The sequence below is a fragment of the Triturus cristatus genome, chromosome 7 (assembly GCF_964204655.1).
Source record: "Triturus cristatus chromosome 7, aTriCri1.1, whole genome shotgun sequence".
Classification (NCBI taxonomy): Eukaryota; Metazoa; Chordata; class Amphibia; order Caudata; family Salamandridae; genus Triturus; species Triturus cristatus.
The window spans coordinates 948,814,755-948,827,958 of record NC_140590.1 but is presented as its reverse complement, the minus strand read 5'-3'; the positions used below and the strand labels follow the sequence as shown (position 1 = coordinate 948,827,958).

Genomic DNA, 13,204 nt, shown 5'->3' with positions numbered 1-13,204 from the left:
TTGGTTTGGTCTCTGGGGCGCAGAGGCTCATTCCCTCGTAGAAATAGTTCCTCACTAAGGTCTAATTTTACCGCCGTGGATGGACAAGCTTGAGGAGAGGAACAGGTGGCGACCAATAAATCAGCTTGCACGTAGCACGCTCAGCCAAGGAAACTTTCAATGAGAATTTAAAGAAAACTTAACACGTTTCTGTTCCTCCATTCCGTGATTTTCCACGGCACACACAACCTGTAAATCAAATTGCCCGGGTAAATTAAAGGGGTATACACCGCATTTGAGGGTTCGTTGTCTCAGATTAAATGTTTTTTTACACAGAGTCCCGACCCCGCTTCATATCATCTTCCCTGCGTGCTGAATAAATGATTGAATTACGTGCTAGTACATACCTGGTAGTACTTTTCGTCCAATGTGAAAATGTTTCTGCTCCGCTCTCGGTGCTGCTGGGCGTGAGACAGGCCGGCGCGTGACGGAGGGTATTCCCTGAACAATCCCAAACACACAGGACACCGAGAAAGCACGCGCGCAGGGCTCGTCATGGTCTGAGACCCAGCTAGCTGCAGTCCCCGAAGCTACCGGGCGGCACGCGAACGGCCAGGAAGTAAATCAAGCCAGTGATCTCACAGGGCACTCGGATTTCTGCCTTTTTGCCAGCTGACTTCAGCGCTAGGTAGGAAAGCACTAAACGTGAAGAATATCTGACTTAAACTATGTGCTTTAATATTTTGAAAACTAGACGGACGAGGTGAACAACTACAAGAAAAAAAGATATTTATTATAAAGTCTTAAAGCGTAGGTCCGTTGTCCTGAGCCCGTTGCACGAGAGCAGTCTTTGTACTACAGATGGTTAGATATGGTCAGCTAGGCGGCTAATGTCCATGTTCTCTCTGACTCTTTCCGGCCCCAAGGCCGGTTTTTCCGCCAATAACGCTGCAATTTTTCCAACCAATACTACGGATGCTACTAGGGAAACTGCGCATCCTAGATTACAACGTGCGGTTGGCTACAAAGCCAGGAGTGACTGAAGGATTTTTTCAAGCTGGGCAGCCGCTTGGGCTAAAATAAACGAGCATTGGCAAAGCCCATCGGTAGTTCTATAGAAGAGGTATTGACTTTGCCAAAATGTTTTAGCAATGTTGTACACCGGAGTGGCTGCTGCTCAGCATGGCAAAAGTTAGCAGGGTAAAGGAGAATGGCGTGGAGTATTGTAAAGTGGAGTATTGTAATGGAGTGACATAAAGTAGCATTGAGTTGTGTACAGTAGAGTTGAGTGACATGGAGAGGGGTGAAGTGGAGTGTCATGGAGTAGTATGGAGTGTTGTGAAGGGTGGGGAAGGGCGTAGAGTTGATTGGTGTAGACTTGAGCACAGTGTCATTTGAGTAGAGTGTTGTAGAGCAGAGACGAATAGGGTGCTGTGTAGAGTGGCGAACAGCAGAGTACATTGTCATAGAGCTTAATGGTATAGAGTGGAGGGTAGTAGAGTGGAGTAGTGTGTCATAGAATAGAGTCGATTGAAGTGGCAAAGAGGGAATTGTGTAGAGATTCGTAGAGGGGTGTAGTGTCGTAGAATGGCATAGGGTGGGGTTGAGTCCTGTAGAGTGGAGTGGCATAGAGTGAAGTAGCGTCAGTGGAACAGAGTTTAATGAAGTTGAACATCATAAAGTGACTGTTGGACAGGCCACACGAAGGGCTTGCTCCCTCCCCGCCTGACAGGGCCCAAGCCCCGGCCCACCAGGCGTGACCCACGAGAATCACCCGCACCCCGTCTCCCGACGGGACTCCTGCCCTCGGACCTCCATGTATCACGGGCCCAAGCCACCACCGGCTCCCTCGGCCGGGTCAAGCCGCCATCTTGGGCCCTGCGCCACGAGGCCGCGTGGCCTCCCCCCGACCCTAACCCTGGGCCTGGCCGGTCCCGACATCCCGGCACCACCATCCACCCAGGAGGTGAGCGGACCACTTGGCAGGTCAATGGGAGAACGAAGCGCCAAGGACTCTCCCCCGCCAGGTGACGATCGCCTCCAGCTCCCCCAGGCACCGGCTCCACCCCCCCGCTGGGTGTCTGGACACCTTCATCCCGGACCCTCCGACCTCCAAGTGCGAGGGTCCGGACATCAAAGGGCACCTGCCCTATAACTGGAGCAGCTCCGGAGCAGGAAGTAGTTGTATCCTGGAGTCGAGAGACACCGAGAGAACTCAGCCTTGACGGACTACTGGCGCTGCCGTAGCCCTATCTTGTGAACTATCGTCCTGCCTGCTGGCGCTGCCGCGGCCTTCTGCAACATCCATCCTCGTCGGGACCTGCTGGCGCTGCCGCGGCCCGTTGTAACGACCATCTTCACCGGGACCTGCTGGCGCTGCCGCGGACCGTACATCAACCATCTTCACTGGGACCTGCTGGCGCTGCCGCGGACCGTGTATCGACCATCTTCACTGGGACCTGCTGGCGCTGCCGCGGCCCGTACCAGCTAGACCACCAAGCTCTAGGATTGTGAGCTACCCACCATACCACCTCAACTACCAGACTGGTAACCAGACTATCCCGCTACCCCCTTTTCCCACCTTGAGAGACTTGAATCGAGGGGACCCCTGAGTCCAGACCTCCTTGTACCTTTCCATCGTACCGTAAGAAGTGCTTATAAAGAACGCTAACTCATCTCCTTGTGTGGTATCTGTCTGTGGGGGGGGAAGTTATTTATCTGTACGATCGCTGGAGACGGCTCTCCTCGGAGACCTCTCCCCTTGTCCTCGGCCGACCCTCCCGGTCCGTCTAACATTGGTGGCCAGCGGCGCGATCCGAATCAACGCGTAATCGTACAGAGAGTAGCTCACCCCACGACAAAACCACGATGTCAGCCAAAGATAGCGGTTCCACTGAAAAGTTCCAAATGGATAAGTTGGAAGAATATAGCCACCGCGAACTTAAACAATTCTGCATGGAACTAGGCATTGCTACCACCGGCCTGAGTACCAAAGATGATTTGAAGCGCGCCCTTGAGTCATGGGCAGAAACTGGGATCACCGGATCCTCCGACCAAAACAGTGTCGCACCAGAGGGGAACGCCACGGCTCCAGAGGAGCGGGGAACGGGCCTCTCGCAGGAGGAGATCCAGGAAAGAGAAAGGAACAGATTACACGAGTTGGAAATGGCACGACTCAAGATGGACGGTGAACTGAAGTTAGCCGAGCAGAAACTAAATCTAGAGCATCTGCGGCTCCGAGAGGAACGAGAAGAAAAACAGAGACAGAGAGAGCTTGAGGAAAAAAGAATAACACTCGAACACGAGCGCAAACTGGCGGAAATAGAACTTCGGAAACAGAATAAAGAACCGGGGGTGCCTGAGCGACCGCACACCCCAGGGGCAACCGAGAAAAAAGTCCACATCCCCAAGGATGTTGTCCGAGAGTATGTCCGAGAAGACGACATACAGCAGTGGTTCAAAGCCTACGAGATCGCCATGACCTCCCACCGGATCGACCGGAGTGATTGGGGAGCTGGACTATGGGGGAGGTTCGTCAACGAAGGTCGCGATGCCCTGTTGCAGCTCCCAGATCACCAAATGTCATCCTACGACCACATGAAGGCTGCCCTCCTCACCCGCTACGGCCTCACACCCGAGATGTACCGCCAGAGGTTCAGAGACTGCACCCGGATCCCGGGTACAACTTGGGTGGAGTACGTAAACTATTTCAGCCGAGCCTTCGAGGGTTGGATCAAGGGGAGCCATGTAACGACCTACGAACAACTCTTTAACCTTATGGTATGGGAACACCTGTCTAACAACTGCTTCGTCGAGCTCAGGCAGCACCTCCTCGACAGTAAATTGACTGACCCCCGGCAGCTCGCCGCTGAAGCTGACCGATGGGAGAGCACCCGAGTGGGCCGGAGAGGACCACACGAGCAGAACCGAAGCAACCAAGGCCAGCACCGTCCTCGGGGAGGAGGAGGAGGCCAGGGGCGAGGGAGAGACCCCCTCCCGGCAACCCCCGTGGCCAGCACCACGCCCCCGGCCGGACGGGGAAACCCCCCGATGCGTCCAGGGTTCCGAGCCAATGTCACGTGCCACCGATGCCAGCGAGTCGGCCATTACGCCAATGACCCGAGCTGCCCGCAGAACCAAACGCCCAAGCCCCGCCAGGTCGCTGCCGCCGCCCTGGGGGAAGAACGACTATCAGAGGAACAGGAAGAGTATGAGCCGGCCCAGCAAGAGTGGGAACCGGCCGCCATGGTTCTAGCGTGCCTAGGGGGAAAAGACATAGTCCCGCGGGCTCCCCTACCCGCCAACACCAGGAAATACGGTCAGTGGGTGACCATTAATGGGCATCGGGCCGAGGCCTTACGTGACACAGGCGCCAGTGTGACGGCCGTCCGCTGTCACCTGGTGAAACCCGAGCAGATCCTGCCGAACATTCTCTGCCCCGTCCGCTCAGCCGACAATTCCGAAAGTCTGTGTCAAATGGCCTGCGTCCCCTTCGAATGGGGAGGGGTATCCGGCCTGTTGAAAGTGACGGTCCGGGATGATGCCCCCGTGGACTGCCTTCTGGGGAATGACCTTGAGAGTTCCCCATGGGCCACCGTCGAGAGAAGAGAGCACCTGGGGATGCTGGGCCTCCCGGACTGGGCCTGCGTAACCACCCGGTCCATGGCCACCCGTGCCGTTCCCCGACCAGAAGAACCGGAATGGCCAGCACCTCCGCCCCCGGTCGCCCCAGTAGAAGACAACGACGAGGCCAACCCCCCGGAACCAACGACCGAAGGGGACGCGCAACCCCAGGACGTCCCCGGCCTGGCTCAGTGGCGTCAAGAAGGGGGGCCCACCCAAGAACAGTTCCGCCAGGAGCAAAAGACCTGCCCCTCCCTCGAGGGACTCCGCCAACAAGCCAGCGCCCAGAGCGCAGGGGACTCCACCGGAACTCACTGGGTCTACTGGGAGAACGACCTGCTATACAGCGAACAGAGAATCGCAGAGCTAGGGGCCGGTCGAGTACTGGTGGTACCTCTCCGCTTCAGAGACTTCCTGCTCAACCTGGCCCACGATGTCCCCCTGGCTGGACACCTGGGCCAAGACAAAACTTACAGTCGCCTAGTGACCCACTTTTTCTGGCCGAAGATGCGGAACGACGTCCTGAACCACTGCCGGTCCTGCCCCACGTGCCAGGCCAGCGGGAAGAGTGGCCGTAAGCTGAAGGCCCCTCTACAACCCTTCCCAGTGGTCACCACCCCGTTCGAGAGGGTAGGAATAGACATTGTGGGGCCCCTGGACCCCTGCACGGCACAAGGACATAGGTTCATCCTGGTACTGGTGGATCACGCCACCCGCTACCCCGAGGCGGTGCCTCTACGAACTGTAACAGCTCCGGTGGTTGGCTGGGCCCTAATGGGGATCTTCTCCCGGGTGGGCTTCCCCCGAGAAGTCGTCAGCGACCGAGGCACGAACTTCATCTCCAAATACATGAAGTCCCTCTGGCGACAGTGCGGGGTCACCTACCGCTTCACGACCCCCTATCACCCCCAAGGGAACGGACTAGTGGAGCGATTCAACCGCACTCTCAAGGGGATGATTGGGGGATTGGAAGAGCCCCTCCGTCGCCAGTGGGATGTACTACTCCCGTGCCTCCTCTTCGCCTACCGAGAAGTTCCCCAGAAGTCCCTCGGTTTTAGCCCTTTCGAACTCCTGTACGGGCACCCTGTACGAGGGCCCCTCAGCCTAGTCAAAGAAGGTTGGGAGATGGCCCCCCCAAAGATCCCTCCAGACGTCTTCAAGTACCTCCTGGCCCTGCGTAATCAGACCCGGCGCTTCAGGGAAATGGCCAAGGCGAACCTCGAGGCCAGCCAGGAAGACATGAAGAGATGGTATGACCACAATGCCTCCTCCATCGAGTTCGAACCTGGTCAACAAGTGTGGGTGATGTCCCCCACCGAACCATGTGCCTTGCAAGATAAGTGGACGGGGCCCTTCAAGGTGGTCGAGCGCAAAAGCCCCGTCACTTACCTCATCGACATGGGGACCCCCCGGAACCCCCTTCGGGTCCTCCACACCAACAGACTCAAACCACACTTTGTGCGCTCAGAACTCAGCCTCCTGATGGCTACAGACAGTGGAGCAGAGGAGGACTCCGAACCCCTCCCGGATCTCCTGAAGACTCAGGAGAACGACGGTTCCGTGGACGGGGTCCGGCTCTCCGATGCCCTCACCCCAGAGCAACGCCAGGGCTGCCGGGACCTCCTGCTGCGGTTCGCTTCACTGTTCTCCCTCACTCCCGGGGTCACCCCTTGGTGCTTGCATGACGTGGACACCGGGGACAGTCCCCCTATCCGACACCGGGCCTACCGCGTACCAGATCGGGTACGGGCCTGCATACAAGAGGAAGTGGCCAAAATGCTCACGATCGGGGTCATCGAGCCCTCGGACAGTCCCTGGGCCAGCCCGGTTGTATTGGTCCCCAAAGCCGCTGCCCCCGGCACCACACCTGAACTGAGATTCTGCGTCGACTACCGGGGCTTGAACGCTGTCACCCGAACCGACGCTCATCCTATCCCCAGAGCGGATGAATTGATCGACCGGCTGGGGGCCGCCCGCTACCTCAGTATCTTCGACCTAACAGCGGGCTACTGGCAGATCGGTCTCACACCCCGGGCTCAAGAACGATCCGCCTTCTCTACCCCCGATGGCCACTACCACTTCAAGGTCATGCCCTTCGGCATGAAGAACGCCCCCGCTACATTTCAACGTCTTGTGAACCAGGTCTTGGCGGGGCTCGAAGAGTTCAGCGCTGCCTACCTGGACGATATCGCTGTTTACAGCCGCCACTGGTCCGACCACCTCCTCCACCTCCAGGAGGTCCTACAGGCCCTCCAGCGGGCCGGCCTCACGATTAAGGCCGGCAAATGCCAAATTGGTCAAGGGTCCGTGACCTACCTGGGGCACCAGGTGGGGAGCGGGCTAGTGGCCCCACTGCAACTTAAGATTGCTGCCATCCAGTCCTGGCAGCCCCCCGTCACCCAGACCGAAGTCCGAGCCTTCTTGGGGCTCACCGGCTACTACCGGCGGTTCGTGAGGGACTACGGCAGCATTGTGGGGCCCCTCACGGGTCTCACGTCCAAGAACAAACCGAAGCGGATTAACTGGACCCCCGATTGTCAAGCGGCCTTCGAAAAGCTGAAGGCCGCCCTGTGCACCGCCCCTGTGCTCCAGGCCCCCGATTACAGTCGGGAATTCGTAGTACAGACAGACGCCTCCGACCACGGCATCGGAGCGGTTCTTTCCCAAGTGAACACCGAGGGTCATGACCAGCCGGTGGCCTTCATCAGCCGACGTCTCCTGGCCCGAGAACAGCGCTGGAGCACAATCGAGAGGGAGGCCTTCGCAGTGGTGTGGGCCCTCAAAAAGCTCCGGCCCTATCTCTTCGGTACCCACTTCCGGGTACAAACCGACCATAGACCCCTGCAGTGGCTGATGCAGATGCGGGGGGAAAACCCAAAACTATTGCGCTGGTCCATCTCCCTGCAGGGAATGGACTTCACCGTGGAGCACCGGCCGGGCCAAGACCACACCAACGCAGATGGCCTGTCACGCTTCTTCCGCCTCGACGAGGAGAGTCCCCAAGAAGATGGGTGACTCTCCCCGCCTTCAGCTGGGGGGGACGCATGTTGGACAGGCCACACAAAGGGCTTGCTCCCTCCCCGCCTGACAGGGCCCAAGCCCCGGCCCACCAGGCGTGACCCACGAGAATCACCCGCACCCCGTCTCCCGACGGGACTCCTGCCCTCGGACCTCCATGTATCACGGGCCCAAGCCACCACCGGCTCCCTCGGCCGGGTCAAGCCGCCATCTTGGGCCCTGCGCCACGAGGCCGCGTGGCCTCCCCCCGACCCTAACCCTGGGCCTGGCCGGTCCCGACATCCCGGCACCACCATCCACCCAGGAGGTGAGCGGACCACTTGGCAGGTCAATGGGAGAACGAAGCGCCAAGGACTCTCCCCCGCCAGGTGACGATCGCCTCCAGCTCCCCCAGGCACCGGCTCCACCCCCCCCGCTGGGTGTCTGGACACCTTCATCCCGGACCCTCCGACCTCCAAGTGCGAGGGTCCGGACATCAAAGGGCACCTGCCCTATAACTGGAGCAGCTCCGGAGCAGGAAGTAGTTGTATCCTGGAGTCGAGAGACACCGAGAGAACTCAGCCTTGACGGACTACTGGCACTGCCGTAGCCCTATCTTGTGAACTATCGTCCTGCCTGCTGGCGCTGCCGCGGCCTTCTGCAACATCCATCCTCGTCGGGACCTGCTGGCGCTGCCGCGGCCCGTTGTAACGACCATCTTCACCGGGACCTGCTGGCGCTGCCGCGGACCGTACATCAACCATCTTCACTGGGACCTGCTGGCGCTGCCGCGGACCGTGTATCGACCATCTTCACTGGGACCTGCTGGCGCTGCCGCGGCCCGTACCAGCTAGACCACCAAGCTCGAGGATTGTGAGCTACCCACCATACCACCTCAACTACCAGACTGGTAACCAGACTATCCCGCTACCCCCTTTTCCCACCTTGAGAGACTTGAATCGAGGGGACCCCTGAGTCCAGACCTCCTTGTACCTTTCCATCGTACCGTAAGAAGTGCTTATAAAGAACGCTAACTCATCTCCTTGTGTGGTATCTGTCTGTGGGGGGGAAGTTATTTATCTGTACGATCGCTGGAGACGGCTCTCCTCGGAGACCTCTCCCCTTGTCCTCGGCCGACCCTCCCGGTCCGTCTAACAGTGACCAATCTGGATTGGAGTGGCGTAGAGTGTAGTGTAGTAGAATGGAGTAGAGTGGCCTTCAGTGAAGTGGCGTAAAGTACAGTGGTGCAGAGTAGATTGGCATGGAGTGCAGTGATAGAAAGTAGCCTAGAATGCAGTGGCATAGAATAGAACGGTGCAGAGTAGAGTGCAGTGGCATAAAGTGCAGTGACATAGAGTGCAGTCATACAGAATAGAGTGTCAGAGTGCAGGGTTGTAGAGTGCAGGGTCATAGAGTGGTGCAGAGTAGAGTACTGCAGAGTACAGTGATGCAGAGAGCAGTGAATTAGGGTACAATGGAGCAGAGAAGATTAGAGTGGCGTACAGTGCAGTGGTGTAGAGTGATGTAGCATTCAGTGGCATAGAGTAGAATGTTGTAGAGTATAATGACGTTAAGTGCAGTGCTGTAAAGTAGTTTGTGTAGGTGCATCATTTTGAGTAATGTGGTGTAGAGTGCATTGGCATAGAGTACAGTGACATAGCGTAGACTGCAGTGGCATAGAGAGGAGTAGAGTTCCGTAGAGTGGAATGACAGAGAGTGCAGGGGCCATAGAGCAGATTGTTTCAGAGTAGAGTAAAGCGATGCAGAGTAGAGTACAGTCGTTCAGGGTAGAGCACAGTGGCGTAGAGTAGAGTGGTGTATAGTAGTGTGGCACAGCATTGACTGCAGTGGCATAAAGTGAAGTGGCACAGAGTGGAGTAGAGTGGCGTAGAGAGCAGTGGCACAGAGTAGATTGTTTCCCGAGTAGAATAAAGTGGTGTTGAGTGGAGTGGTATAGAGTAGTAGTGTAGAGTGCAATGGTGTAGAGGACAGTGTTGCAGAGTGGAGTGGGGCAGAATGGAGTGGCCTAGACTGGAGTGGTGTAGAGTGCAGTGTCATATAGTGCAGTGGTGCACAGTACATTAGAGTGGCATGGAGTGCATTGGAGTAGAGTTCAGTAGAGGGGTGCAGAATAGAGTAAAATGGCACAGAGTAGAGTAGACTGGCATAGAGTTCAGTGCTGCAGAGTAGAGTGCAGAGTAGAGTGTCATAGAGTGCAGTGGTGTAGAGTAAAGTGGCGTAGGGAGCATTGATGTAGAGTGCAGTGACGTAGAGTGATGCAGAGTAAAATAACAAAGTGCAATGGTGTAGAGTGGCGCAGAGTGCACTGTCATAGAGTAGTGTACAGTGGCATACAGTGCAGTGGTACAGATTAGATTGGTATAGAGTGCAGTGGCGTAGAGTGTATTGGTTCAGAGTAAAGTGGTGTAGAGGTCATTGGTATAGAGTGCAGCAGTATAAAATTGGGGGTACTGTGGAGTGGCGTAGAGTGGATTGGCACAGAGTGAAATAGAGTGGCGTAGACTACAATGGCATAGATTAAATTGTTTCAGAGTAGAGTCAAGTGGCATAGAGTACTGGGTCATAGAGTGCAGCAGGCCCGGTTCTAGCGGGTGGGCCAAGTGGGCCAGGCCCACTCAAACATGGGCCTGGCCCACCCAAACATGAGCCTTGGGTGTCGGATTGGCAAGGCGGGTATTCGGTCGGTGCCTGAGGCCCAGGGCCGGAGGCTTGATGTGAGCCATTTTTTCCCCCATCAGTGTTCGGGCTGGTTCTCCTGATCCAAATTCAAGAGGCTGCTGCAGCCTCTGCGCAGCCCAGCACAGATTATCGCGGCCCAGTGTCACATATAGAACGACAATGGGCCAAACCCAGCAGCCACAGCATGTGGTGGGAGCTCCTGCCCTGGACTAGGGCACAGATCTTCAAACTGTGGGGCGCGCCACCCTGGGGTCAGTGACTGCATTTCCAGGGGGGCGCGACTGTGTCTGCAAGGAAGGACTTCTAAATGAAAATGGCCTGGAAGAGGCGAAGTTTATCTGGCACGTTCTCAGGATGTCTTATTTTATATGCAGAGGTTAAAATGCATAAAATATGTGCAACTGTAATCCTGAGTGTACCGGGGCACAGACCGTGAGTATGGTGACAGAGTTCAAGGCTAAAAACAATATATTGAGTAACTATCCAATTTTTCACCTTCAGATAATTGCATATAAAAAAACACGCACACAATAAATGAAAAAAACAAAGCAAATGAAACTAGTTTTTGGAACATACTCTCATACATTATAAACCTCCGTAAGCTAACGCAATCACTGCAGATTTTTGTGTCTGACCAGAGAGTCACCGAATTGAATCCTGGTTTTCACAGTGGGGAATAGTAACTTGAGTATTTATAGAGCTAAAAGTTCCAAGCCTGTGGTAAAAAGCACTCTGACTCCATATGTCAAAGCATAACTCAGCAGCTTTTACAATTGTTGCTTAACAAGTTGCACGGGGTTCAGCATTATGAGTGGCCAACTAAAGCCAGGGTCACTGGAATTATGCGTCAGGGGAGGACCAAATCAAGTGGCAGTGTTGACTAAATTATGTGGCAAGAAAATTATGTGGCGTTATACAGCACATTTTGTGATACATTTATTAAGAAAATTATTTTATTGACTTTTTTTCTTTAAACCATACAAAAGTGAGACTCCGCATATCCAGGGTACATAGCACATTACACTCTTATGCCATATATGAGACAATTGGCATCAATTGTAGACAGTTCAGTTATCCAGTAGACACGGTTAAGCATTGGACATTACCCAGCAGTACTCCGCCACCCATATATAGTCGTCCGCAAGTTCAACATATTATAACTGTATCTAGCCAGAGGTTAGAGAAATCACAGCAGCAGCGCCATTGAAAGTTAGTGCAGGTATCTGAGAGTACTAATCGTGTGCTGGAGCGGGTGTTTCGCTGGCATCGCTTGCTGTGGGGTATTGGTAGGTGTTATATAATTCCCAAAAGTTTTTCGGCCTATTGCGTGGGGGGAGCAGTTCGCTAAAGAGCTCCGTCTGTGTGCTGCAATATGTCATGTCACTCTTCCACTGTGTGATTGTGGGGAGTGGTCCTCGAGACCAGTTGATCGCCCCCCTACGTTTGGCCATCATCAGTCCCATATCCACCAACCATCTGATCCCTTTGGGTATTGATTTCGAATATCCCAGTAGTGCCAGCGTTGGGTCAGGCTCTAGGGTTAGCTTAGTTATTTGGCCTACTTCCTTGAAGACTGAAACCCAGAAGGCAGAGACACCTGGGCAGGTCCAGGCCAAATGAAGGAAATCTGCTAACTGTGCGCTGCAGCGGTCACATGTGGTGTCATCCCGTAATCTATATCTGTGCAATCATTCCGGGGTGTAATATATCCTATTAAGGTATTTAAAGTGCATCAGTCTGTGCCTCCCGTTGAGTGAGATACGTTTGGTACTGGTGCAGCAGTAGGTCCACATAGTGTTAGCTATTTCTATATTCAAGTTCCTTTGCCATGCCAAACGAGCTGCGGTATAATGATTCGCTCTATATGACATGGAAGAATTATAAATGGTAGCTACGTTACGCTTTGGGGATTTTGCCCGTATGATGTGCGTTACAGCTCATAGCTCAGGGGGTTCGAGGTATTCATCCCCTAGTATAACTTGCATCGCGTGTTGTGTTCTATGGAATTGGAATTGCGTCAAGGTGGTAGGCACTGGGTCATTGGAGTTAAAATCATCCCAGGTTTTGGATACCCCACCTTCAAACAGTTCACCCACTGTCCGTATGCCAAGAGTATTAAGTGCTTGTGTGACCCCCCTTTCTCTGCACGGTGGCAGCCATGTGCACCGATCAAGCGGGGCTAATGGTGAGTAAAGGATTGCACCCGCTTGTTTTTGCAGTAGGTAGTGCCAAGCATGGGTCATAGAATTAATAGAATCCAAAATGCCCGTCCTCCGATCTACTGTCTGGAACAGCAACGCAGGGAGAGGAAGCGGGGTAGCTACCTCCAATTCTATATGTAGGTGTGGGATGTCTGGGGAGCCATGTATCCAATACTGTGCATGCGCAGCCTGCGCGGCCCTGTAATATAGATCAAAATCTGGGGCACCCAGTCCATCCATATGGTAAGGCAGAACTAATATCTGCCACTTAACGCGTGGCTGTTTACAAGCCCATGCTAACCAAACCATCAATGTGGTTAGACAGTTGAAGAAGGCACGCGGCAGGACCATAGGAACATTAGAAAATAAAAACAGAAGCCGCGGTAACACCACCATTTTCATGATGGATATTCTACCGAGTAGGGACAGCGGGAGTCTGATCCACTTCTCAACGTCTTCTTCTAACTTGCTAAAGGTCAACCCGTAGTTTTCCCTGAACTCTATATCAGAATCCGTGTGTATTTTCATACCCAGATATCTCACCGCGTCTGTAGTCCATTGTAGAGGGTAGTCAGGTTCAATTTGAGGCATGCTCGGCGTAAGTGGAAAAAGAATGGATTTCGACCAGATGACATGTAGACCTGATAGGACGCCAAATCATACCACCTCGCGGAGAACTGCCGAAAGGTTGGACTCCGGTTGTC

The 13,204-nt window shown here is 54.7% G+C and overlaps 1 protein-coding gene across 5 annotated transcripts in view; it reads right to left on the bottom strand.

Annotated features, from left to right (window-relative positions):
• MYOT (myotilin) overlaps positions 1-574 on the bottom strand; it is a 476,183-nt gene extending 475,609 nt beyond the window's left edge. For 2 of the 5 annotated variants that reach the window (XM_085617966.1, XM_085617971.1), the window contains exon 1: positions 387-574. The gene's annotated coding sequence lies outside the window, so the exon portion shown is untranslated. The remainder of the gene's footprint in view (positions 1-386) is intronic. The other 3 variants (XM_085617967.1, XM_085617968.1, XM_085617969.1) reach the window with 3 other exon arrangements.
• Positions 575-13,204: the final 12,630 nt, after the last annotated feature.